Source organism: Filicampus tigris, chromosome 11 (assembly GCF_054856515.1).
Source record: "Filicampus tigris isolate MCC_2025a chromosome 11, RoL_Ftig_1.0, whole genome shotgun sequence".
In the NCBI taxonomy this organism is placed as follows: domain Eukaryota; kingdom Metazoa; phylum Chordata; class Actinopteri; order Syngnathiformes; family Syngnathidae; genus Filicampus; species Filicampus tigris.
Window position 1 is genome coordinate 15,493,656 of NC_141227.1, and position 24,542 is coordinate 15,518,197.

General features: G+C 41.0%; 1 protein-coding gene and 1 long non-coding RNA gene across 2 annotated transcripts in view; one reads left to right on the forward strand and one right to left on the reverse strand.

Moving 5' to 3' along the window:
* Positions 1–24,542, forward strand: part of lrmda (leucine rich melanocyte differentiation associated) — a 248,002-nt gene that overhangs the window by 59,107 nt on the left and 164,353 nt on the right. The window lies entirely within an intron of this gene.
* Positions 1,071–23,651, reverse strand: LOC147139921 (uncharacterized). Its single transcript, XR_015088823.1, has 3 exons — positions 23,443–23,651; positions 4,484–4,545; positions 1,071–1,156 (listed from the first exon to the last, which is right to left on the reverse strand). It is a non-coding gene; the product is annotated as an uncharacterized LOC147139921 (long non-coding RNA).

Below are 24,542 nucleotides of genomic sequence, written 5' to 3' on the forward strand. Positions count from 1 at the left end.
ATGAATGAATGAGTGCTTCTCTTGCACTGACATGTTATTTTTACATCTGAAACAGTAAATAATAATAAACTATGCCTGTGTGAAAGCCACATGCCTAAGATCTCTAATTCTCCTGGAATTATGTTTCTTTCTGCTACAGGGGCTGAGATGTTAATTATTTTGGAAGTGTTGAATTTCTGGGAAAACTTCAAGTTTTCAAGGGTAATTCCAAAGGTGACCTTAGGTTTTGGGGATCTGTTGAGCCAGGCGCAGTAGGCCTTAATGGGTTAACTTAATCTCGGGACATACAATATTTCTTTTTCCATTATTTCCAATGGGAAAAGATGTTTTTTGCTATCACCTTACAGCAAGCGATTTAGAATTGGTTATTAATTATTCTTACATATTATCTAGTATATAGATAAATGAGAAAAGCTTCAAGGTGACTTTTCCACTGATGTCATATTGTCGCTGCCTCACATCCGGCATGAAACCGGAGGCCCACAAGGCCTAGCGTATACACTTATAGACAGTGTGACATTGATGGCTGACACTGATTCATAGCCGTCACTTGACTGATATGTCTAAGTGGCCGGCACACACGGGGAGGCGAGCCGCTATGGCTTTGCAGGGCTTTTAACATTTCACATCTTGTTGGGGCCTGCCAATACAGATTGACAAGTGGAGTTTGTGTCGTAGCAGGTAACTGGCATGCATGCTCCCCCCCTCCATGTGCTGACTGAAAGCTTAATATATCATTTGTCAGTCAAGGATGGGCTTTCATTCAGCCATGGCATGCCTTCCACTCAGATGCCACTCAGGGCATTGATTTCATGCAGAGGGGAATATTTAGCAGGCTCACGCTGCATTTTTTCTTTTTTTTTTTAGACTTCTTCATTACAGCAGTGCTACTCATTGTCAAAGTTTGCTCGAAAAGTGTCAATGTGTGCGAATGTGTTTCCGTAACTTTTGATAATCTTGCATCACTTTCACGCAAAAAAAGGACAAAACACCACTTCAAAGTTCTATAATAGTTTTATGACTGGCCACAAATTGCTGTCATAAATTTTTTATCCTTTTTAATTTACGGCCATAAATCAAATGCGCTCTTGGCTCTCTGGGTTGTAAATGGGATCGCTCCATAGTTTTGGCATGCACCAATCTGCCTTTTGGATCTCTGAAAAACAGACAGCACACGGAAGGTAGTGCATTAATTTTGGGCTATAAATTATGCACTTACTTTTATAATGTCAAGCCATAAATAAAGTGGATGCATCGCCCATTGAAATTATGTATTGAAGATAAATGGGGAGGTTGTGATGGATTGTGGATCTCAAACAATGTGATCTATTTTAGTTTGCTCCCCAGACGTTTCTAAAAGGAATGTTTGATGTACTATACATATAAAGTTCCTCACTTAGATTAGGTCACTTGTACTCTTAGTTTTTTTCTATTATAGCATTCAACTGTCAGGCCAACAGAGTTGTTTAATTGCTTCATTTCGTTGTCGCCATCATTTTTCTTTGGCCGATGAATCCAATTTTGGTTTTGGGCGTGACCCCGAAAACTTGCCTTGATAGTGCAAGGATAATCTGGCAGTCAGTTCCACCATGAATAAAAGTAGAAACAAGTCTGAAGAATGCACCAAAATGTAACGGAAGCCATTTTGCTTTGAAGTGAGCATTTTGGGCTGAAAATGGTTCTTTGTTATGGTCTTTCAAAGAAAACATTTTTATCTTTTTTTTTTTTTTTTTTTTAGCGCAAATTCAATTTCATACTGCAAATGCTAATATTTAACCATTTCATGTACAATATACAAAATAATTACTTACACAATTGTTTATTTTTCACCCATAGACATAAATAGTCACCATCAAAACCTAATTTGGAAATTCCTGCTTTAGCTGTATGAGTTATCTGCCGAATGTGTTCGGACACCACATCCATTTTTGCTTGACTGTATCGATGTGTTTTTCCTCAACAATTAAGTTAAATAGCACGATCAATACAAAGGCACAGGCTTGAATCATCATGATCATCCTTGGTGGAAAGAAAAATCCCATCTTCACGTTGCGTACAGCACTCAGCATATTTTATTTACAAAATACAGAAGATGAAATGGGTTGTGTACATTTATAGCGACATTTTTGCCCAAAATGTGAAAAAATAAAATGTATGTGTGCTAGAGATTTCTATGAAAAATATTCATTGTCCTCATTGTTTTGCACCATTCTAAAGCGCTTGAATCATCATGATCATCCTCAGTGGAAAGAAAAATCCCATCTTCACATTGCGTACAGCACTCAACATATTTTATTAACAAAATACAGAAGATGAAATGGATTGTGTACAATTATAGCGTCATTTTTGCCCCAAATGTGGAAAAATAAAATGTATGTGCGTTAGAGATTTCTATGAAAAATATTCATTGTCCTCATTGTTTTGCACCATTCTAAAGGATATTACTTAATACTGAGCATTCTAATCAACTTTACAATGAGAGCATTGAATATGTTTAAATTGCAAAGGATTTGAATATATTCTAATTAGATTTTCTTAAAATAATTACATTCTAATTAAATCAATACTGCCTCCATGTGTCATTTCCAGCTATAAAGAGACCCATCCAGCAAATAAAAATTCAGTTGAAGTCAAAATGTGACCAGAGTAGGAATAATTTGGGGCTTAATTGTATGTAATTACATAATTAAAGGGAGGCTCCCTGTGTGTTCTAGTGAGCAGTTACCTCCTTATGTTATGCAATGCAACACATGATCACTAACACAAGGAACGGTTATAAATTGCAAAATTTATGGAGGTGGCAAATGTATCCCGCTTCTGCGTGAAACACATCTGACAACAACATTTGAGACATGGGGGGGAAAAAAAAAACAAAAACCGCACCAGTCATGAATATCCACAATTCCACACCACTCTTGTTCTGACCATGATGCAGCGCTCCTACCCAGTTATTGTGAAGCTGTAAATGTGGTTTTGATGTCAAATACTGTACCACAGAAAAAACAAAACAGAAACATCTACTTGGCTTGCTTGTTGTTAGCCTTGTTGTAGCCTGTGTTTTCTAGTACGACCACTCAATAAATAAACTTGTTTACACTCTATTTGCGGCGTTTATTTGGTTAGAGTGACAATGCACTCAGAAGCCCACACGAAGCCTTGAATTGACCAGTTTCCTGCATGTGTGCATATAAAGTGGCGTTTAGCGAAACTGCCTTGGTCATACAGTCAATATAATTCTTTAAGGAGAATCGTTCGGAATGTTCTGAATTCTTGTGTACATGACATTTTGAGCACCATAGTTGGAATTTTGCATGACTGTAGCGTAAGTTCCCACGATGCCATGTTGTTCTTTCAACTAGTGATTGCTCAAGACTGTGCTGCGGCACATTGGAAATCATCAGGTGTGCTGCGGGTAATCCAATTTCACTTAGTTGGTCCAAACGTTCTAATTAATTTACAAAAAATGAACATGTCTTTGTTCATATATCTACAGTCAGGTCCATAAATATTTTGACCTGACATCATTTTTAGCATCCCAGCTCTGTACAACACCACAATGGGTTGAAATGATTCAAACAGAATACCTTGATGTTGTAGATCAGCCTCATTGGTCCTAAACACACTCTGCAGTCATCGTTGTTAGGAAAGCTTCCAGTGCAGGATGAGTATGCACCAAGACCAACATCATAGTGTTGGTTTGGAGCAACCAGTGAGAACACATGGTTTTACGGGCCATTGGAAAAGCATAAAATGGGAAAAATGTTCCGGGAAACAAACCCGTAATGTTCACTTGCTGATATTCTTAAGCTACAACGTGACGCCACATAAGCTTTAAAAGTTATGGCTCATCGCAAGGTAATTAAACAGTTGACTATGCTCTGCATGTTGTAGTCAAGTCATCAAAAATACTGACAATAAATTGCTACTTTTTTGCCCGCTTGCTTCGCCGGCATTTGATGATTCCACTTGTGACATTACTGTCTGTCTTGTGACACCACATACTTCCCCTCCCGATTTCAGACTGTAGACAACACCCTGTTTTCATAAAGTATTTCCAGTTGACCCAATTCCCCCCCACAGGATAATAAGACCTGACACTTGACGGTAAATATCTCTCAGGGCTTCATTACCTCCTTCTTGCCGCCATAAATCCATCCAACAGAGACACATTCACTCAAAGTTGCCATACAGGTGTGTGCATCCAAGTTCACACACAACAATAAACTCTCTTTTTATGGACCAGAGCCTCCTGCAGTTGCGAGATTGTACTATTTTTGTGAGGATGCAGACTTGTTGGACATGTATCTCAGAATAGTTCATCATGGAGACTTTATGGCTGCGATGCTAGACACTTTATTGTTGTGGGCGCTGTCGGACTACAGTATATCCATGTCTGCAAAGCCGAGCTGCCCTTGCCACAAAGTCAACAGTCTGCAGGGCTGAAGTCAGCGTCCCTGCACCGTTGATTTAAGACTGCACTTACCAGAGTCTCTCGGCCCTTCTCTTTTCTCTGAGAGCTGTCATTCTTATGTGTAATTTGCCCCGCTGAAAGAAGCACAAGAGAGGGCGGGAAAAAAGGGGAAAACACGAAAAATCCCAAGTCAAACCGTGAATAATGAGCGGTTGTTAACTTTGGAGACAGAGCAAGCAAAGCGAAACACAAAACACTCCAGTGAGAGAACTGTAATTACCCACAAAGCCTGTGAGTGCACTCTTGTTGGAGGGATTGTTATTGTGTGTGAATGACCTTTCATGTCTTTGGCACGCTGCTACTCCAAAGCTCTGAGGGAAGCACACGTTTGCAGTGTGGTGGAATCTCTTAGCAGGAAGCTAAAGGAACTAAATGTAGTCCTACTTCGATGTTGGAACGCCCCGAAATTGACTGAAATATTCAGTTCAAAGATGTTTGTGAGTTGGAAACGTTGTCATATGTGATGCCATTCTCATTCCAGCCAACATCAAAGGATTAACTCCATTTTTGTAGACAGCGCACGTGCGCTCGGGTGTAAAACCTGGCACAAATTCATTTTCGTGCAGGTGCAAGCCTCCTTTAGCATGTTTGAGAATTTGGCATCCCCCCCTATGGCATGCTGGGCATTCCGGCGGACCCCGGACGCTGTTTTACTTTGCACATGCCCCGGCGCACCTGACAATTTGGTGGCAGAACGTAGATGACTCTTTAGACCAGCTAAAGTTTTTGGGCAGGCTCATTGGAAGCATAGAAGACATCAGTGGGCCAGCGTGACAAAATTGTTCAGTGTCGTCATGCTGTAGCTGCAGACGAACACCAGTAGCAATGTCACTTATTTGGTACATTACTTCTTACTGTTTTCAATCTTTTCATTATTTTTTTTTTTTTGCTTGATAGGACGTTGATCTTTTATTGACTTTCTTTTGGATTATGTGTGTTTAGGCATTTCAGTCTGTTTGTACTGTTTTACAAGGAGGAGAACTGAATGAGGATGTCGACTGCTGTGTTAGCTTCTCGTGTTACAAACTGGCTAACTGCCATATGGTGGTGGTCAAAAGGTATAGTGTTATTATATGTATGCATTATATGTGGTGTATTAACACCCCTCATTAAAGTTGAGAGTGTTTGAAGAGTGTTTTATTATTTCAATTGACTCATGTTACTGTGATTGGTTGGCGACAAGTCGAGGGTGCGCCCCGACCCTCTCAGTCAAAGTCATCTGGGATAACGTTGGCTACAGCCCACACGCCACTTTGATCAGGATAAGCGCTATGGATGAAAAACGTTCCACTGGTTAACTTCTGCTTTTACTTCTATGACATTTGATAATGATAAATATTAGGCTACTTCGTGTATTTCCTGTTGTATCATTGGGACAGTTTGCACAATTAATTCATCTTAGTGGGAAACTATTTTTTTGAAAGTAGCCCAAAATGACTTTGTAGTTGATTATGGCTGATCATGATGTACAGTACCTCTGTGATTGGGTGAGGCCCACCCAGATGTTTGAATTCCTGCACAATAACCAGCTAAATCCTGAATTTAATTTCATCTTTGTTACCTTAAAGACCACCCATAGGAAGACGGATTACCTAACGATACCCGACCCCGACAAATGGACGCATTACTACTATAGGATGACAGATAACGCCGAGCCAGCAGAAGCGCGGCACGAGAACCTCCCCGCTTCTGAGCCTCGCTGCCACCGACTGACTTTTTAAAGATTTATTTCATCAGTCAAGTAATTAACATGATTTATGGCACTGGGGTGACTGTTAGTGAGACAACAAAGGGGTCGGAGGGGGGGTTTCCTCCCCCCAAGGAGATGCTATCAGGTGTTTTCTGCTGTGCTTGCAATGCAGTCCGCATGCAGTTGTAAATCCAGCCATTCTACATTGAGGAGACAACGCTAAACCCCCTCTCTCACCTTTTCCTACTACCCCCCATGAACCCCACCCACCCCCAGCTCCTTGTCACTACAGAAGGTCACAAGTTCACAGCTTGGCCTGAACTGTTAAAAACCTCAGGACTGAACTTCTGACCTCTACTAGTGTAAAAAGGAGAACACTGAATGTGTTTTTAGGAGAGGCCAGTTGGAGGGGTTAGTAAAAGGTAGCCAAGCAGGGACTGAGCGCAACTTCTTCTAAATGCAGAGCGATAAGTAGAGACTGTCTCTAAAGGCAGAGGCTGGGTAAATTTGGGTTCAAGTGACAATTAAAGTGATAGTCAACCCAAACCTTTTTTTTTCAAGAATATGTTTTGTGTTTTGTCACTGGTTGTCGACTGAAAATGACATCAAAGTTGCTCAGGGCTCAGATAACGATCAATCATGGCTCAGCTTCAGAAAACACGTGAGCTGTGATTGGTCGTTAACTGAGCCGTGAGCAGCTGTGATGTCATTTTCAATCGACAGAAGTGACAAAATGGCCGCCTTCTGAGATGGCTAAAAACGAGTGGATTTTGCTGCTTAACTCATATTCCACAAATGCAGTATTCATCACAATGCTATGTTAGTAGGCCTGCATAGAACATATTCATGAAAAAAATGTTTTGGTTGACTTACTCTTTAAACTAGACAATTGAAATGGTGTAAAATGGTACATAAGAAGTTCACAAACCATTAAAACAGGAAAAGCCATTGAGGTAATGCCAACGTTAAAAACATTTGAATTAATGGTGGGAAGAGTCAGTTCAGACCATCTAAATTACATAAGTCTACACACCCCTGTTCAAATGCCAGACCAAGCTAAATCACTTGACAACTTTTTTCACCATTAATGTGAGCAATAACCTGTACAACTGCTTACGGTGTCACATAGCAGCCCCTATACAAACATAATTCTGCTTCTGGTACTACTTTGGGAGCTGTAAAAATTGTGGGTCCCATCCTGTATCAGTACCTTACACACAGAACAAAAAAAGCAGGCAATGATTTGCTAGCATGAAGAAGTCCACACTGATAATCAGGCAAACATCATATATTTGCACCAAATCGAAATTGCATGTGTTGAACTGCAGTGTAAATCCCCACAATGTCTTGACGTGAACATAAATCAAATAATCAGCAAGACAAGGTCAATCACAAGTGTGTTTTGGCATCTTGTTGCATCTTAATGACAGCGTTTAATCTTCCCGTGAGAACGCTTCAGGCCTCATTCCCCGTTTGACTCTTCTTTGCGAAGACGCCTCGATGGCAATATAGATATTGCCTGCAGCCGTCGCCGACTGCAAACAAACATTCATTTGCAATGGCTCCTCATTCATCTGTCAAGCAAAATCAGGAGAACACCCGTACCTTCCTTAACGAGACTGGCGCTTTCCCGGGTTCGTTGTCGCTCGCAGGCAAAAAGAAATCCATAAGAAGCGCTCGGCTTCGCCTTGTTTACACACACTTTTGCGTCGTCTGTAACCTCTATAAAAGCCAAACACACTTTTTTCTTTCTTCTTTAGGCTGCCTGTTAAATGCCCACAAGCGGATTTTATGATCTGATAAAAGATGACATTTCCTGTCGACTAATTTACGAGCTGACAATCTTGAACGTGATTGTATTGTGACATCACCACGTCAGAAGTGTCGGAGGGCTTTTCTTGTTGTCATCTCCTCAGGAGTTTGAAAAAGCAGCTAGCTTTAATTGCACCACAAACATTTTTAGCCTACCAACAGGTCCAACTGCTTATTGGTGTTTTGTACATGCTGTCGTCATCACTGATGTAGCAACAGGTGCAGAACAAATAAAACAACACTGAACTGTTGTAATAAACCTCCACACCCACAGATACTCAGATGTGTTTGTTTCATCCCCCCCCCCTAAATTTAGTATAGGTCTTGGAAGTAAGTGAATTGATCACTGATTCCCTTACCCTGATGTGGGAGAACACAATTGCATTCATCTTACTTTTGTGACTTTTGGTTTGTCCCTTCAGGGGTCACCACAGCGAGTTACTCGTATATTTGTTAGGCGCTTTCTGACTCAATCCACAATTTTTTTAATCTACACTTGGGAACCAGAACCATCTGCATGAAAAACAACAGCATGTGCCACTGTATTTATCTTGTGGCATGCAAATATTGGCTGGGCTTCTAATCTGTAGCGGCCATCTCTTATGAGTGACAGTGCCGACATGCAGTCCATCGAAGGGTGTTTGCGTTCGGTCCTGTGTCGTTAACGTATATCCACTCCTGTTAGCTCAAGAAGACCTAGCAGCCCGCTGAGGAATTTGGGCCTTGCTCGCAACTGCCGCATTGCGTGACAGCCCTGTTTGTTAATTAAGGATTTACGGCGTCTCAGTGCTTTGTTAATTGCCCGTTGTACTCCTGCTTAATGTTGCCGCATTAGTTTTTATGTGTGTTGTAAAGATATGTGCTTTGTTGTGTTCTCAAGCAGCCAATGTTGGAAGCCTCTTCCATTAAAAGAATTGCATTAATTAAAAAAAAATCGAAAAGCGCCTGTCCTCCCTATTTCATCACCAACGTGATGACCGTTTTGCAATGAGCGTAAGGTCTGTTAGGTACAGGCAGCATGGTGGAGGAGTGGTTAGCATGTCGGTTTCACGGCCTAGAGGTCGCAGGTTGGAATCAAAGTCAATAACAGTTTGTCTTTATGACTCAAAGCGCAAAAATAGAAATTCCATTTTAAAACGTTAAATAAAATATAATTTTTGTGTTTGCTGTACAAAAATAGAAATTCCATTTTAAGATGTTAACAAAAAAAAATCTGATTAATATGTTTGCTAATTTGTAGACTTCTGTAGATGTTAAGAACTGATAGGCTGGACCCTGCCATTTATTTGCATTTTGGTTTTGGCGTATCAATCTATTGACCTTGTAATCTATTGACAGTACAGTTTCTCGATGAGTTGTCTAATGCACTCTTCCTGTATTATTTTCTTTGAGATGTCCTGAGACTAGTATCCAGTAAATAACAACTACACACAATTACCGAACACTGTCCTTTGTTTTACAAAACATACCATTACAGTGATTTTAATGTTGTTTTTTACGCAATAATTTATTATTGCTACTTTTTTTAAGGTCGTCTTTGGTCAATTTCTGTTCCTATTCAGCACATGTTGATTTAAGCGGCCTGGTCAGGACAGAGACCATGTTCTCCACAACAAGCGGGATCTTTTTGTGTGTGCACATCAAAGTGCGTGTGTCAGGGGGAGTTTAAAAACTTCCACCTCATTCCTTAAAGACTTTCCTCCGCCCATTCCAGCATCCTAAATGCGAGGAGAAGTGAGGTGAGGGAATCTTTCCTTGTATGTTTTGCATGCTTTGTTGTGTCTCTTTGTGCTTTTCTTGCTCCTCCCCGTCATGTCCTTTGTCAGCACGGTGAACTCAGCTTGCACTTTGACCCGTCAGGGCTGACTTTTCAGGCATTTTGTCCTTTCTTTTTTTTTTTTTTTTTTTTTTTTGCTCCATCCCTCACCTCTTGCGTAAGCATGAAACACTTGTGTGACCTTTTCATCCTCCCCACCCCCTAACCTGTCATCCCCCAAGGTTGTTAACTTTTACGACTCAGAGCAAAGAGTTACAGTCCTCAAACACACGTGACAAAGTGCAGGCTTTGCAGGTTCCACCTCTAACTTGAGGGTGTAAGGTACCATCTTGATATAACTTTCTCTCATTGCAACGCTATTTCAACTTTAATGGAAATAGTTGATAGTGTGATGTATAGTGTACTATACATGAATTAAAAACAGAAAACTGTGAATAAAGGACTTCACCCATGGTTAGTGTTACTACTAGGGATGGGCATAATAAATAATCAAATCATAGAATATTAAATGAATTGACAATTAAGTATCATTTAAATTTTGAGTTTTTTGTAGTTTAATTGCGCCTACAACAAAATGGGTTACACTACTTGGCAGCCACCAGCAGAGGTGCTGTTGATTTAGTTTGGAGGCAACTAGTTTGTAAAACATGGTGTCAACGATGGGATGTCGAGCTACACAGAGGTTCAAACATCCTTTCAAAATTAACATTCCAAAAACAAGAAGCAAGTGATTAATTGATGTCACATGTGAGCACCACATTTAGTTCTTTGCTAAAGCTTCAGTTCAGAAATTGAGCCGCTACCCAATGCCATTTGAAAAAGTATATCGTACACAGAGAACGATTTATGGTTTTACACCCTTGTTGTCATGTACAGCTTGCTATGTGTGAGACATATAAAGCTACGTGTATTACGTTAAGGCACGTGAAGCATATTAAGTTCATGTGAGTCAAAAAAAATCATCGTAAAGCTATGTGTTGGCATAATAACCAGAATCTTGGGTATGTGGCCTTGTAGATCTCGGGACTGGAACAGAGGACAGTTTCACGTTGATACAGCCTAGCGAACCTCAGAAGGACTGGACCAACACTATTTTTAAATGCTATAAATGAAATAATACATGTAGTAATATAGTAAATATAGTTCTTATTACACATAGCATACTCACCACAAACTTGCCGTGGAATTAAACCATCCATCCATTTTCTGAAGCATTTGTCCTCATTAGGGTTATGGGCGAGCTTGAGCTGAGATATTAGCAAACAACAAGTCACAGTCACGTTGGCACCTATGGACAATTGAGAGTCTTGAACTAACCTAATATGCATATTTTTGGAATGTGGGAAGAATCTGTCGTTCCCAGAAAAACAAAAACATGCAAGCTCGACAGAAGGAGGCCAGTCCGACCCCAGATTGGAATCCAGACCATTTAACCTGTGAGGCAGATGTTGTTGGGTCCACTTTCTCTGAAAGCAGTTGTATTTTGGTGCAAATCACTTATTTTTGTCTGTGGAATAATAGGAAATCATTTTGTTATAGTTGAGATCAATTAATGTTGTAATTAAAGTTGTACCTTGATTGTACTTAAGTTCTGTTGTTGAAGTCTTGACCTTATATGGTATTTTTTGTTTAGTATGCCCTTCAATGGCCAGGTATGGCTACTCAATTTAGAGGTGTGCTCTCCTTGGTGAGGTCAAGGGTTAAAAGCAAGATGGCAAGATGGATCAAGGCATGCAAGCAGGCCTTGGTTAGATAAGGTTTTTCAAGTTCAACATTATCCGAAAGCATCATTTGGACATTTGGAAGCATTATTTGGACATTTGGAAGCATTATTTGGAAGCAACCACAACTTGACTCCAGACCTCCTCGCCTGATCAAACAAATGGTGAGTCAATGCATTGAAGCCCTGCTGAGACCTGTACATGCCCTTAAAATTTATTGAAAAATGTCTCAAACAAATGTGCTAACCACAAGTGCACACAATCCAAACACATGACTAAACATTTTGTGGGTTTTATTATTATGTTTTAAATCTATGTATTATTATTGTTATTTTATTATTTTATAGAACAACATATCTATATATTTATTTCAAACAGAAAGTTGGGAGATTTTTTTTATTTTTATTGGAACAGCGACCATATGCAGAATAAGTAGTCCAAAGCTGTGGAATTTTAAATAGAAATGTCATTCATGAGAATGAAATAAATCTGAACACACTTAACGTCTCTGGGAATCATTCCAATGAAATACTGTATATTTTGCTTGCTAAGAAAGCACATAAAGCTGTGATCTATTTCAGGGAAATATTGAAATGTCTACACTCAACCCAATGTTGCCTGTGAAGATGATATCCAATAATCACACCCCATTACATTTAGTTTCTGCGCCGTCGTGTTTAACTGTGTGTAGTATGTGCACGGACGCATTCATTTGGGTGCAGTCATGCATATATTTGCATGCTCAGATTTGTGTATCCTGTGCATATGTGTATAAAAAGAGTTTTAGTAGTATATGATCAATAGTGCCAGGCTCTCTGCCCATGCTGTGTTTTCTTTTTCCCCCCTACAAACATGGGATGAAATATTCTCGTAGCAACAAATTGATATAATGACCAAGTGTGCCTTGTTATCTTCAAGCTCCATCAGATTGGCAAACTTCTGAGGGAAAGCCAAATGTCTGGGAAATATCACCAGTCATTTATCAAGTGGTGCTCATTAGCATAGCGCCTACACAGACCTGGCGGAACTCTAAATGAAAAAAAAAGTGGCCGTTTGGGGTTTGGTTCCATTTTAAAGAAGCATCGCTTGGCACTCTTTGCGACCTTGATGTGACTGTGGCCGAGCCTAGCGTCTACTCCAACACTGGTGGTATATGCAAAATATTCAAACTGGTAGAGTTCTCTTTCCCAGCCGCACCAGCTCTCCCCAGCACACCTCCTTAAAAATAAGTATTTTTTGTTTGTTTTGCATACTTACATACATTAGCTCACAATTCAACAAATAATTAGCTCACAATCAGCCCCCACATGCTAGGCAAGGTTTTTACTAACTTTTAATATTAAAGAGGAAGACTGAAATGCATTTCAGCTAACAATATTGCTATTTTTTTTCAGTTAAACAATTGTATTTATAGGGTACATATTCATATTCAATCTTCTTATAATGTGAATAAAATGCAGCTTCTTCTGGTGTGCTCACCTTACAGTCATGCAGACATAAATGAAGAACAGTAGTATTTCTTCTTCTACTACTACTATAGATGACTCATTAAGATGCTGTAATATGAGTAATTTTTCATAGAGGATAAATAATTTATCACTGTAAGTATTGTTATATTATCTGTATACATGCGTTGTTCCACCATTTGTATTCAGATATCCATTGCCTATAGGGTTCTAAATCTGTGACTATCTATGCTAACCATTAGCATGTTAATGGCATTTTCTGTTACTGTATATGTTAACTTAACTTTATTTTTTTCATCATTATTTAAGCGAGATGAATTTGTTAAAGTCCTGCCAGTAATTATAACACCGCCATTACTTTTAATCTGACACACCCCCTGAAGTGTGCACCAGTCCCTGCAGTAGAACGATTCAACCCTGTCTGATGCACCTCCGTGGCGCGATTGGTCGATTGCGTTTATGATCCGTCCTGAATAGCCGTGGCGCTACGACAACGGTAGCGGGGCTACATTAATTAGGAGGTGACTGCATACTCCATTTTTCCTTGTCACATTGAGCGCGGTCCCAGGTGACAGCGAGGGAAAAGGTGGCGCAGTCCAGATGAAGCGCACCCACCCCTGCATCCAGCAAAGCGAAATAATGAGTTTCCGTCCCCCTTTAGCCACCGCATGCACGGTGATATACAACTCGCAATTAAGCATGGCTTGCTGATCCAGTGATTAATGCCTCTTGTGGCGCTCGTGAGGGGACCGAGTGCGAGACTAGTGGACTGGCTCAGTCCGCCTGTTTATATTCCCATCATGGCCGCGCCGCTCAACCCCTTCCTCCAACCCGCGCTACCGCTCACACACTTATTCTTTTCCTCTCTCTAAACCGCTCGCCATTACTGGGAAGATGGAGAGGACTATTTGCAATTCAGTAACCTTTATGACAGTGCACTCTTTAATCAGAGGCCCATATTTCCTTGCTAGTGCAACACACTCACAGTAACGCACATCAAGTGGAGGGTGGAGGCCCATGAAATACCCGGCCCAGGCCAGTTGGAGAAAGTGGCTTATCTGATTTACAATCCCCTGCCGCGGCTTCATTTGTTGTTGTTGAAGGCTTTTAATTTTTACGGCAGGACAGCACTAAGTAAATTGTGCCTTGTTTAAGAGGACGTGGCTTTTTTTAAGAGGGTGCTAGAGGGAGGTGTTGAGAATTCAGACAATTATCGAATCGTTAGAATGGAATATACTACGTCCGCGTGGCTATTTGTTGGATCCCACCGAAGGACATAGCACACGGCGATGAAGCAAATAAAACCGTTCATATTGATCTAACGTTAAGATGATGATGCCGAGCGTCTTTTTAGGGCTATCGTAGTTAATTACGATTCAATAACGCCATGATGTGGTGATTTGCTCAGCGTCTTTAACAGAAAATGGATAGAAACTCTTCAGCTGGATACATGACAAGGGTGCTTTTCAGCCTGGAAAATTTGAGTACGGTTCTCTTAGGGGACGATTTTTTTTAAACAATAACGGCATTGTGGTGAAGTGGAGTGTTCAGTCACAGCCCAAAACAGAAATGGCAGAACACGGCACTCGAGTATCTTTCATACTTATAAAGCTTCTCAGTAAACACAGAACAATAAACCAAATAATGAATAGTATATTTATTAATTCATTTCAGGGGTAAAATCGAATGGTTTGTTTGTGTAAAGATGAAGCCGATTTTGACAGAGGTGGCCAGCATCCTGAAATGTTTACGGCAAAAAATATTTTAGGTCAAAATTTTACTTAGAGGGTGACAATATATTTATTTGTTTCCTAATTATTGTAATTATTCATTACCGTGATCAGTGTCTTCACAAAAATTAATTAATTAAAATTAATGACATAACGTAATTTAAGCAAATCAGCAATTAAAGAAGTGTGTATCGCGTTAATCAGTACCCGAGAAGTAGCTCTTCTCACTTTCTAAAAGGTGGATGACCCCTAGCTGATCTATAATAAATAAATACAATACATGCAAACGTGACTGGCAAAAGAGTACATCATACACAAAAGTGAATGTTAGAATAGTCATCAGCACTCTATGTAGTTTAAATAAATATTATAAAATCAACAAAATAATACATATATTAATGGATAGTATAAGGGTTGTTTGCCTCTGCTGGCTGCAGCCAAGTAGTCCACTCTACTGCTTTGGACCCTATTGCATCATACAATTATGCGCATCCCTAATCATATTAGCATACTTTTTGATTACATTTGACCCAGAAAACTAGCTTGGTAGCCTAAGGTTTCCTTCCAACAAGTGGTGAGCATTATATTGCTATTGTGTGACTGAAACGGTCCATTCTGTTTGTGTTCACTTTACCAGTCCTGTCTTTTTTTTTTTTTTTTTTTAAGTAATGAAGGCTCTATATTCGCCATGTCCTCCAGAGTCCTATTGAGCTGAATGAGCGACACTCATCCTGCAGAGCACAAGGGCAATCCCCCCCCCCCCCCCTTTCCTCCCAGTACCACTTCCTCTTAGCTGGATCATTTCCCTTCACACCCAGACAGCCTTTGTAGTGGCAGCATCATTCTCCTCCTCACTTTCACCTCCCTTCATCTTTCCTCTCCTCCTCTTCACTCTCTCATTCACTCCAACTTTCATAAGCTCACTAAAGCATGGCCTTCAATTCCCTTGTTCTACTGTTTTCACTTAAGATCAGGAGTGATGAGCAAAAGGTTTCTGGCTCAATCCTTGAGCAAAGGCTCGGCGTGACAGGGATTATTATTTATTTGTCATCTTGGATGTAATAAGCTGTAGGTACAGACTGGAGAGCCGGTGATTTATTGCTCTGTCGAGCGCCAGTAGCAGTCCGGCCGCTGGGGCGTGCAGGATGAATACCGACCTGTCACTCCCGTCCATCCGTCTCTGCGCGCCCGCCGCCCTCGCAACGCCGCCCCATTTCATGCCAGAATACATAAACAATCTTTCATTACTCGGAAGGCTTTTTTTTTTCATATTTGCTCTTCACAGGACACAAAGTTTGAATTTATTCATGGATTTCTATTTCACATCCACCCACTCTCTCTGTTCTTCCTTTTACTCCACTTTTGTTCCTTTTGTTTGTGGTTCACACTTTTCGATGGATTTAGTCAGATAGAAAATACCATGCCGATGTTGGTCGGTTGTGCTATTTATTTATTTTTATTTTTTTATGTCCCGCATCCAACAGAAAGATGATTTTAGTGTGAAGATCACTGATCACAATGTTTGAAATAGTACTTGAGCTCTCAACTTGAATCACCTTTATTTTTATTTTTGTTAAGATGGAGTTCCAAAGGCCCTAGGTGGCGGCATTGCACATTCCACACTGGCTGAAGAAGATAACTTTTATTGTTGTTGTTTTTTTTACTGGAAGATAGTTGACTGAAACACTTTTGATTTGATTTAAAGGGAAGTCAAGTCAAACGTTTTCTTATGTTCTAAATATGAGGCCTCACTAGTCCAAACACTGTATTCTAATTAATATTATGAATGTCACATGACCAAACCCAGAAAACAGATAAGCCGAGATTGGTCGTTACCTGAACCCTCAACAGCAAATGTCAAAATGGCTGACCCCTGAGATGAATAAAAACAATAGAATTTTGCTGATTAATTCATATTCCACAAATGTAATATTAAGATGAATGCTGTGATTAGTTTAGTGGGGGGCACATAGAACATATTCTAAATAACATTTGAGACTCGACTCCCCCGATCTGCTGACCAAAGTTCACAAATGACACTGGCTTTGGGGGATCCATTTTTTAAATATTCTACGGAGCACTTAGCAAGCCAATTTTGCTCCTGAGTTGGTTTATTGCATTTATTACATTGCTCTCTTTTACAACATTATTGACAAATGTACATGATATATCATATACAATTGGAGGATGTCCAGTGCATCAAATCCCCCCCAATATCGACCCCCTTGATATCCATGTAATATTCTCTTCAGACGAACCAAGTCGTATATGGTTTGTTTAATCCAATCACATCCCATTTTAAATGTCTCTCCCGTGAGGTTATTTATAAACCTGATAAACGAGCGGAAGTGAGGATGTAGAAAAAACACGACCTTAATAGATTGTCTTTGCTTGCCCTCGTCGTTCCCTGTCGATACGCATTTTCATTTCCTCGTTCCTTAAGCGCTCTCCGCGGGCACCGATTTGGCTAATGCGGTGCTTGCTTTGTAAACAGGGTCCTCGTTTATTAGGCACCTTTATCTTTGAACGCGCGCTACGAAACCACAGCAGCCAGTCAGAGGACAGGGGATGATTAAGAGCTATTAATTTTGGCGAGCTGGTAAATAAACTGACCTGCTTCCAGTGTCCTCTGAAAGACTGTGGACACTCCCCACTCAGGCACACATAGAGCGCGTGTGTATGCGTGTGTTATCAGCATAGTGAACGGTGACTTTTAGTTAGAGGACATCCTGTAGGTGGTGATGCCTCACACAAGCAATGAGCTGAGAATACTCATTTGGGCCCTGAATAAGGCGCTGACAGTCCCCATTTATTCCTGGATCATTGTATGGCGTCCAGACAGCTTACGGCTGTCTAATTAGTGCCGACGGATTGGAAACTGCGTCGGCAGTGAGGCTAGCTTGCTTGCTTTGTTTTAGTGTGAATCACAACTACACTCAGTCCACACCTAACTTGTTCTATGGCGGGCTAGGGATCTTTTCAAAGGAAAGGAAACCAGTTGTCTTCTCTTGAGTTAAATGGAGCACTCAGTTTCAGGAGTGCATGCTAGCTGAGAAACCAAATCCGCTGTACAATGAAATCCTCGCATCTCCTGTTGGAGAGGATTTAGATTTTTAAACAGATTTGTTGCTTTCTTTTGCATGCCGCTCAGTTTCAGAAAACAGATCAGCTGTGATTGGTCGTTACCTGAGCCCTGAGTAGTTGTGATGTCATTTTCAGGCGACAGAAGTGACAAAATGGCCACCCCCAGAGATAGCTAAAAACGGGTGGATTAACTCTTATTCCACATATTTATCAGAATGTCTCAACTAGTGGGCTTGATTAGAACATATTCTTGAAAAATATGTTTGGATTGATTTCTTCTTTAAAGCTAACTATTGACCCGTCTCCATCAAATACATTAATTCTGCTGTTATAATTCATAATAAGTAGTTAACCGAGGTTAAAGAGTCCGACCGGGTTTCATCATATACATGGGGCACTACCATATCAGATGCCTGACAATCCACTATGTGAACCACAACTACTACCACAGCCCCGCAGCTTATACTTTTTTCCTGCTTGTTTTCTGCTCTTATCTATCGAGTGTTTTTTGTCTATTGTCAGCCTCTCCTCAGCTAGATTGGATGTTCAGGTCAATAAGGTCCACATCGCTGCTGCTTGCAACGCTGCAAACCACCACTGACACGCAGCTGATCAAGCCTTAATTGAGTAGACATTTTCTCCCCGTGATTTCTATCGATGCACGGTGGAGGAAAAAACAAAGTGAGTCTCTATCGCGCTGGACCCCTGGGAGTCAACAACTCGCGTGTTTAACCTCTCTGCTGTCTAATTTTGCTCTCAACCGTCCGTGTATTTCTTGCATTGCTTCCTTTTGAGCCACTCCTCGCTTGGTGTGCACCTTCCCATCAAAGCTGAGCTGAGATGCGGTGAGCAGTCCATGCTAGGTGGGTCGCAGCATTAGTGTTTTCTGCTTGCCGGTGCAATAGAGGCCGACATGCATCAGGGCTTCTGTCAGCGGTTCAGCAGCGATGCAGATGGGAGGTGAAAAGCTCCACGGTGGCGAAGGCTTTGAGGCGGCGACGCCTTTACCACGTACACTCTCTAGCTTTCCACCTTTGTTACCGCAGCAGTCAGGATGGATCACGGGCTGTGACAAAGTGCAGGGATTGATGGATGGACAGAGCCACAGAGTGGATGAGAGGATGGATGGGGGCGCAGGAGGGAGTTTAACACTGTAAACAGAGAGACAGAGAGGAACGACCGCAGCAATTTAGCCCTCCGCTCGGCCAGCTAGCTGCGGCCCTGCTACCTGTTAGAATAAAGTACCCAAGTACAATACACAAATGGCACATGTCACTGGTGTAGGGCTGCCACAAACGATTATTTTGCTAGTCATTTTGCTAATCACTAACATTAGTCGCCATTAGTCGACTAATCAGATAATATATAAATCGCAGCAAATCGCAGCAGCAAGCTGAATAATAAGCATCATTCGCTTGCAGCTTGAATTCTTTACAAACTAATCATGAAGACAATTAAGACAATAGTACATCCAACTTGTATTAAACTTTTCAATTCAAGCCATCATTCCTAAGTTATGTTAAACGTTTATAAATAAGGGAGCGACTTAAATTGATGGTGATACTCTGGCCTTAAAATTTTTAGCTGTAATTCTTTCGTGCGTTAATAAAATTGAACCAAAACAATACACTATGCAGAGTTGCACTAATACAGTGAAATGATCTATGAATACAAAAAGAAGTACTTGTATACATATTTCACTCTTCTTGGGCACCAAGACCTTTTTTTCTTTTAAATGGAAGGTAGTGAAATCAGAGGAGTAAATTGGGAAAAACACACAGCGTTTTGGTTGTTAATCAACGCGAGTTTACTGAATAATGGCTGCTTAATCCATAGAAGATGCTACAATGTGTTAGCGTACCAAATAGGACATTGTGTTACAGTGTTACATCAAACACACCATAACGTGTGTATGCTAACTGCAGCAAGCTTCTAGACACAACTGTGCCTATGTCAGAAATGAAATCAGGCATAAACCACAACTTGCTTCCTTTTTTTTAAATGATTGGGCATCCCCATGGTGCTGCCATGAAAGGCACGTTTGCATTGCTTTGAGCATATTCTGTGAAATGTGCCGTAACTTTCGGACTCTGAAATTAAGATTAATTGTCGATGATTTTGATCGTCGACGTCGTCGTGATTGGTCGACTAATCTTGGCAGCCCTACACTGGTGTGCAATGAAACACATGTACAAGGGACATATTTGGACATTTTTTGCCCTCCCTATTCAAGTTGTGCTAAATTTTCTCATGGTTTACCAAGGGTGCCAACCGCGCGACCTGCATTGACTATAAATGGAAAGACTCAGCTCGCGTTCAGTCTGACTGCAGCATTAGGCCAACTAAGTTTCTCATCCGCACTGAGACTGCGTGGCAATATTTTTTTGCAATTTACTAAAATAGCCTGGCATCCACGGCAATCATGACCTGACACCTTTGGCACTCCCGTCCCCTTGCCTTGTCTCACGTCCATTCATTTTTTTCCATGTTGGCCCAAAACGTGATTTTTGTGGCCGCCGGCAACATCATGTGAATGTAGCCTATACAATTAAAAGTTATGATCATCAGGTGTCTCCCCTTTAGTAGTAAAACAGATCATTTTTCTTTTAAGAAACAAGCCTTATAGAGTAAGTCACCAACTTGCACCCATTTAGGACTAATTTCAGTGCATCACTTCCATGCAAAATCCAACTACCGGTAAATTCTGGTGCGAGCATGTTCCCTCATTACAGGCCCTACCTGTACTGCATTACTTGTCAGCAGTGTCGGGGCGGCCCGCTCAGATTAAGACTAATGCCGATGGCCCCAGGAACTGCGATTAGAATCACACTCATTACTCAGGGCCCGGTGACGGAAGCAATTTAAAGTCCCCATCTTTACAGTACATGAGGCAGGGCAAGCCCCCGCTGTCAGAGGAGGGAAGACACCGCCCTTCCTACACGCACACACACGCACGCACATCAACATGGAGTAATACAACTGCACTTGTCCAGCAAGGACACCTGAAGGCCAGGGTCTTGTGTGACTTAATTGACTGGCTGGGTTTTCTTCATGGCTTTTAATTTATTCAAACAAAAGGCAGACTGCTGCGGTTTGCATGGTGCTCCAAAACCCTGCACGGGAATCTTGGAAGAGTGAATGTGTCACGACCCCAGACCTCGGACCAGTCAATATGTGCCGATCAAATGTCACGGGGATTGATCCAGAGCATGAACTATGAACTACCTTTGAATGCACATACTGCAGCTACCCACATTGACTAATGTCAAAGTAGGGTTGGTATCAGTGGCAGATGTATGTGTCTCTTCATTATGTCTTTTTTGTCATCTTGAGCTAAGAGGGAAAAATTAAAGTAGAATGAAGTCAATGTCTAGTACACTTCTTGATGATTTGAGGAGTTTCCAGCTGCTCAGTGTGTCCCTCGGTGACACTTGTCCAGAGGAATGCCAGTCAGGGTCAGCTGTAGGGTGGCTGTCACTCAATAATGAATGATGAAGCCATCAATTAGCACCTGTTCCCATGGCAACGCTATCTCGGTAATGATAGCACTGCACTTTCCTCTCCCTTGTCAGTCTGGAAGAAATCTACTGTATAGTACCACTGACAGTGTTGGGTTTATTGTTTTGGTTTTGCCAAACAATCCTAATTTTGATCTGCACCAAGTGCACACATTTATAAATATTCACCAACTGCATGTCTGGATATCGTCATTACAATTTATGTGTCATTCACTGAGGAGGTAAAGAAAATGTCAAATATCAGTTTGGTATGTAAATAATGGTAAGGAAAAATGAATGGCCAAAATGAACTTATCTGGATTTACAGTAGACCTTGTTATCCTGCGCCTCCCTCTATTGTTGAAATTGACGAAATTTGGTTTTCTCCTAGCAAACTGTGACAGGGGACAATAATACATTTATTAGCTCCTCGTTTTTAATTTAAAAATGCATTGCCACTATTTCATATCTGGTAGAAAGTTCCTCACAAGTTTATGTAGTCAATATAGATTCATTATATGTGTTTTTTTTTCCACTTGACAACAACAGTATAAACAAAGCAGGCGATTGCCGTGACGCAATCACCCTTTTTACTTGCTATAAGGGTGAGACAAGTACAAATGACACCTGCCTGCTCTGCCTGTGTAATAGAGAATGGCATTGACTGATTGATATTGTAATTCTGGCAGTGAAGTAATGTTTTACAGCATGCCTAAAGACAGTGGTAGATGGCCCTCCCTGCCGAGCACCTTTCTTCTTTATGGATCTGCCAAGCGCTGAGGACTGGTTAAATGCTGTCAATCATTGATTTTGCACTCTGACAGCAGAGTGATAGCTGCCGTGATTGAAGGAGTCTGGCTTTTGTCTTTGTCTCCTATGCTGCAAAAAAAAAAAAAAATCCTCCTTTTACCACTATTCCCTACCCCCACCCCATTTTTCTCTCCCGCTCTCGCCTTTTTCAGCAAATGGGCATCAACGGGCCATGAAATAATCAATGCTGATGATCCATCTTGGAGCCTGTCGATATGTTAATGAGCACGCCTCATCGTTATTGCCGCCAGGTCATAAATCACTGCCTCTTAGCAGAATGCACAGCAGCTGGTGCAGCAAACTGCGGGCCAGGAATAAAACACTGTCTTTTAACGATTAATGTCCAAACATTCTGCTGCCCTGCGCCTTGATTGTTTTCACATGCCAAAAAAGTGCGACGGATTGTAAATCAATAAAACAATAAGACAAAGTGTTTTAATAAAGGGAGCGGTTGCGAGTAAATCATTGTGGTTCCCGGGTAAGGAATAATTGGATACCTGCTACTCGCAAGTCTTTTTTTTTTAGGTTAGAAATGCCTTTGTCGCTGAGTGTTGAGAGACGATTGAGCGCTCACTTTCAGACTTACATTTTTTTCCTTCCAAATAGCTGAGAACCACCACTCATGTTTCCATTAAGTCGATTGGAGAGAGCGTTTCTATGTAAATATGTAATTTAGAAAAAAAAAAAAAAAATGAATCATTTCATTATGCAATTGCAGTAGCAATCCTCCCCACCTCAAACTTTGAATGTCGCCTTTTCACTGCAGTGCTGTCGGGGGCAGCCGGTTTTCCACTAATTAGTGTCACACAATTGTGAAAACTATGTCGCAGTGAACAAATCAGACGGAACAAGACATACTAATGAACGAGGAGGAGAATAAGTGTCTCCTGGATTTACATTCCAGTATTAGTGTTGTTGACTAATTCTGTTTAAGAGGAGACTGAGGGCCGCTGCAGAAATTTGGGGAATGTGAAGTTACTACTGCAGAAACCCGAGCTATGGCAGACAAACAGGCTAAGGTGAGCTGACAAATAACAAAAACAGTTTTCTTCAAGATGAGACTACTAAGGGATGCTGAAGCACAGTGGACAGTAGAGTAAAATATGGCATATTCCTGAGCTAATGCACAGCAGCAGGCTAAGCTAACATTAGCATGTGCTCATTCAGTTATTTTCCTCATCCTTTGTTGCGAGCTGAAATGAGCTCCACTGATTTTTGTTTTTGTTTTTTTGTTTTGTAGTCTTAAGCACACAACAGCAATAGACAATTTTGGGGCATTTTTTTCCCAATTCAGAATTGCAGAACTTTTGGGGCGTAGCAACTCGAAAGTACCACTGTGTTATGAGCTGGTAAACAGTAAAAACAACAAGCGGTATTTGCTTACTCTGTTTGTTTTCATCTTTAAACATTCAAGTGCAGTCTGCGATCCTCCCTTCGGTTTCCAGAACCAAATAGCATGTGCAGGCAGTGGACACTCCAATTATTCACAGGCACCGAATTGACTTCAGCCTCTTGACAGCTCGAATTCCTGTGGCCTAAATCACGCTGGCAATAAAGCACAGCTCTGCATTTTTTCTCCCTGGCTGCTAAGTATTATCATGATGAATCTGCTGCTCGGGCGTGTGCTCGCTCGAGGCGGACGCGGCAGCAGTTGTTTAAGTTTTCCAAAATAAATAGAGAATAATTCAACAGAGACAGATATAGCAGAGAGGAGTCTGGGAAATGGCAGAGTTTGACTTGTGGAAGTTGCCTTTCTAAATTGTTTTTGTTACTCAGATAAGGAACATTAACTCCAGATGTCAAGCCGAGTAAATAATGTATCAGTCCGCTTCAATGAGGAAAATGGAGATTTCTTTTGAACCGTCATCTATCAATATCTGTGCTCTTCCTACACGTCTGCATGTGCTAACCACCCAGCCATGTCAAATTTGATCAGTTTTCCGCTGCGTCTTACCGTTTGGGAACAGATGGGTCCTGTGCGTCAATGTGTTAACGTATTGCCCTACAACATACACGATCATTTAATGAGACCCGGCTGCCATTTATTGTTACTTAAACAGAAGGCTTGCCGTCTCTGTCTTCACATGAATGCTCACAACTTTAGGCTAACCAAACTAGGTAATCTTGATCCATCCATATTTCTGCCTATGTATCAAACAATCATTTTACCTAGAGAGTTAGTTGTTTAGCTGTTAAGCTATGTATCAGTCCATATTGCGCTAGCTTTTTACGTATCAACCTATCGATCTAGCTTTCAAACTAGCTATCCCTATTGAGCTAGCTATATACCGATCAAACACACTATCAAGCTACCTAATGAGCTAGCTGGCTACCTATTAAGCCATCTATTTATCTATCAAGCTAGCTACCTACCTGTCGAGTTGGCTATTGTTACCCCTGATTCTTTAACAGCTTGTGGATAGAGACTCATTGAACAGGCCGATTTGAAGTTTACACTTTACAATGTATATTTATAGAATCAGC